General features: G+C 43.0%; 1 pseudogene; it reads right to left on the reverse strand.

Moving 5' to 3' along the window:
• Window positions 1-744: 744 nt before the first annotated feature.
• LOC122460699 lies at window positions 745-1,277 on the reverse strand (annotated as a pseudogene).
• Window positions 1,278-4,400: the final 3,123 nt, after the last annotated feature.

A 4,400-nucleotide genomic window follows, 5' to 3' on the forward strand; every position in this document is an offset into this window, starting at 1 on the left:
GAAGCAGAGTGCTGGGAATTTACAATATCATGCAGACAGCCCTTTAACATTCCTCAATGTTAAAATCTTCATCTATTCCAAGTATAAAGTTGTCCATTCAGTAATGTGCATAGTTCAGTGAAATTCAGAGTTGTTCTTACAGAATATGATTTTTTTTCTTTTAAAAGCTTAAATGCCATAACTCTCTAAAGTTCTTAAATCTACACAGGCAAAAATAAGATTTCACAGCTGTTTGCATTACAGTGTATATAATCACATAGTTAAAAACACTCTCAAGGAATGCAATTATTTCTACAATCTCGTAAGAGGAACGGAGAGTGATGTAGGGCCCTGGCCTTATTAACTGTACATCTTGTGTATAAACTATTTTCACAAACTGCATGTGTGACTTGCGGATTGTACATAGTGATATATGTGTCATACAGGTGTCTAAGGCCATCAGAAAAAAATAGCATAATATATAGCGTTATCTAAAGTTTGACCAAGTATTTGAGGGTGGTATAGTGATGCATACATGCACGTAAGCAGTGTTAAGGCTGCACATTCAATTTTAATGTTGGCATTTCCTGACTTCAGCATGTTTCAATGTAGAGTCTTTATTGCTCTTACTGAAGTTTTTAAAATGGTGTTTGTGCAGGGAACACATCCGACACTAACATCACATGCACCAGCCGCAGGCTGCATGAAGTTGGAATAGAGCCCTCTGCATGTGACTCTTACCTATGCCATGTGGAAGTGTGTGTGTCAGGTGAGATGAGGTGCCATGGAGTCAGATGCTTTTGCACACCGGCTGTATTGCTTTTCTTTCAGAAAATCGTCTATTGTCTGGAAGTATCTCTTCAGTTTCAGGCTAGTGAGCAGGAGGTTCTCCTTTCTGGGTAGGTTATCTCCTTTCCCTTCTCAGCACTCAAACACGTCCCCAGCTTCTCAATCTGCTGGAGAAAACCATTTTGGAATTCCTGTATGGAAGTCCCATTCCAGGCATCTTGGATGAGATTGTCGTTAAAGATATGGAAGAGCTCTTGGAGGATCTGTTGGATGGCTCCTTTGGCATTCTCTTGTTGGGACAGTCGGATCTTGAGGATAGCTCTGGGCTTGAAAGCTGTCCTTTCCTTTAGACATTGGAAGGGAAAGTTTCCACCCATTTTCTCCAGATGCTCTAGACTCTCGCTGGTCATTCTGGCTTGTAGAACCTAAATCCTGTTACAGCCCAGACATGAGATTTTACTGGAGAAGAGCAGCATGAGCCAACATTGCAGCAGCCACCTGCTGATCATGATGATGTCTTAGATTCCCTGTGTTTGTGTAGAACTTGAGCAACTGGTGCCTGTTCAAGGTCTTCCGTAGGCTTTTGTGGTTTTGACCCCTCTCTCTGAATTGAAGTATTCCATAGAAAATGATTTTTCTTGCATCACTTTCTACTTTTCAAGGTTTCAGAGTAGCAGCCGTGTTAGTCTGTATTCGCAAAAAGAAAAGGAGTACTTGTGGCACCTTAGAGACTAACAAATTTATTAGAGCATAAGCTTTCGTGAGCTACTGCTCACTTCATCGGATGCATTTGGTGGAAAAAACAGAGGAGAGATTTATATACACACACAGAGAACATGAAACAATGGGTTTGTCATACACACTGTAAGGAGAGTGATCACTTAAGATAAGCCATCACCAGCAGCAGGGGGGGAAAAGGAGGAAAACCTTTCATGGTGACAAGCAAGGTAGGCTAATTCCAGCAGTTAACAAGAATATCAGAGGAACAGTGGGGGGTGGGGTGGGGGGGAGAAATACCATGGGGAAATAGTTTTACTTTGTGTAATGACTCATCCATTCCCAGTCTCTATTCACGCCTAAGTTAATTGTATCCAGTTTGCAAATTAATTCCAATTCAGCAGTCTCTCGTTGGAGTCTGTTTTTGAAGCTTTTTTGTTGAAGGATAGCCACTCTTAGGTCTGTAATCGAGTGACCAGAGAGATTGAAGTGTTCTCCAACTGGTTTATGAATGTTATAATTCTTGACGTCTGATTTGTGTCCATTCATTCTTTTACGTAGAGACTGTCCAGTTTGGCCAATGTACATGGCAGAGGGGCATTGCTGGCACATGATGGCATATATCACATTGGTAGATGCGCAGGTGAACGAGCCTCTGATAGTGTGGCTGATGTGATTAGGCCCTGTGATGGTATCCCCTGAATAGATATGTGGACAGAGTTGGCAACGGGCTTTGTTGCAAGGATAGGTTCCTGGGTTAGTGGTTCTGTTGTGTGGTGTGTGGTTGCTGGTGAGTATTTGCTTCAGATTGGGGGGCTGTCTGTAAGCAAGGACTGGCCTGTCTCTCAAGATCTGTGAGAGTGATGGGTCGTCCTTCAGGATAGGTTGTAGATCCTTGATGATGCATTGGAGAGGTTTTAGTTCCTGCTTGAGGTTTTCGCTTTCAGTTTCCTTCTTTTTATGTCGTGGAAGTGAACAAGTCCTTAGAAGAACAAAACCACAGTCATTACCAATCCCTACATTTCTTTCCTTAAGTCCCCCCTGCCCTCTTAGAGAAAGAAAATTGAAAGGGTAAGACAAGTATGATGATTAACAGTGTCGTCCAGTTACAGGTTAGAATAGGGACCTGTCTTTCTACTCCCAAGTTCCTGTAGTTAGCACTGCTAGGCAGGTCTGAATGTTTGTTGTATCAGTAAGACTCATGCTTTTAAATAATGACAATGAATTTTGGGAGATGGGCAGGGGTGGGGGGGAACTACTGCAGAGCTTCTTTTTGCTCGACTCTGCAGATAACCGCAGTGACGTGATGTGTAAAGCTGCTGATCCTTTACCTTGCCAGCAGGTGGAAAACTTTCCCTCTCTGGTGTGGCACTCAAAATCAGAAAACTCTGCTATGCTGTGGCTGCCTCATTCCTTCCTTCCCACCTAATATTATAGGGACCTTAATATTTGATAAGCATGGAAAAAAATTCCAATGAGAGATTGGGGCCAGACAAGTCTCTATTAATCTCTTGCAATTTCCTGGTCATCTGAGATAGGAGGGAGGAAAAAAATTTCATCACTGGATGAAATTTCCAATTGTTGCTGAAGAGCAGGAGTGAGTGAAAACAGCATCAGACAGGGGTGGCAAAACTAAGTTGAAAACTAGTTAATGTACATTGATAAAAACCTGGAGAGATTAAAGGGGTTAAAAGACTCAATGCTCACAACTTGAAGTAGAAAAAAAAGAAAAGGAAAATAGTAGCACAAAAGCAAATCCAAATGAAACCAGTGTTTTCTGGCTGTGTGCTTCCCAGTCTTTGGATAGTTACCAGGCAGCTGACAGCATCTCATTAGAGGTTTCTGGTCATGCATTTAACCCTAACATCTTCACTTAAAAACAGAGGAATCTTAGGTTTCAAAGCGGTAGCCGTGTTAGTCTGTGTCAGCAAAACCAATGAGGAGTAGTTCTGGCACCTTAGAGACTAACACATTTATTTGGGCATAAGCTTTCATGGGCTAAAACCCACTTCATCAGATGCATGGAGTGGAAAATACAGGAGGCAGGTATATACACAGTACATGCAAAGATGAGAGTTGCCTTACCAAGTGTGTGGGGGTGTCAGTGCTAATGGGACAATTCAATTGAAGTGGAAGTGGGCTATTCTCAACAGTAGAATACTAAGGGAGGAAAAATCACTTTTTTAGTGATAATGAGGCCAATGACATCTGGGTGGCGCATTTCAAACAGTTGACAAGAAGGTGTGAGTAACAGTAGGGGGAAATTAGTTTTTGTAGTGACCCATCCTATCTTCATGTCAGCCTAACAGTCCTGAGGAAGAGCTCTGTGCAAATCGAAAGCTTCTCTCTCTCCCCAACCGTTGGTCCAATAATAGACATTACCACCTCACCCACCTTGTATCTCTAATATTCAGGGAGCAAAGCAACTACAACAACACTGTAATTAGGGTAACAGGGAAGGTTCTAGAACAATCAGGAACTTTCTGGAAACAATTAGGGCAGACAGGCTGATTAGAACACCTGCAGCCAATCAAGAAGCTGCTAGAATCAATTAAGTCAGGCTAATCAGGGCACCTGGGTTTAAAAAGGAGCTCACTTCAGTTTGTAGTGCTGGGAGCAAGAAGCTGAGAGTGAGAAGACATATTACTGGAAGACTGAAAAGTACAAGCATTATCAAACATCAGGAGAGAGGTCCTGTGGTGAGAATAAAGAACATGTTGGGAGGAGGCCACGGGATTGTAGCCCAGGGATTTGTAGCTGTCATGCAGCTGTTACGGGAGCCACTGTAGACAGCTGCATTCCACAGGGCCCTGGGCTGGAATCCAGAGTAGAGGGGGGGCCCGGGTTCCCCCCATCCCTCCATCCCCCCAACTCCCTACTTGATTCTTAAAGAGTTGAACTGGACTGTGGGTTCC

The sequence above is a fragment of the Dermochelys coriacea genome, chromosome 6 (genome assembly GCF_009764565.3).
Source record: "Dermochelys coriacea isolate rDerCor1 chromosome 6, rDerCor1.pri.v4, whole genome shotgun sequence".
NCBI classification, from domain to species: domain Eukaryota; kingdom Metazoa; phylum Chordata; order Testudines; family Dermochelyidae; genus Dermochelys; species Dermochelys coriacea.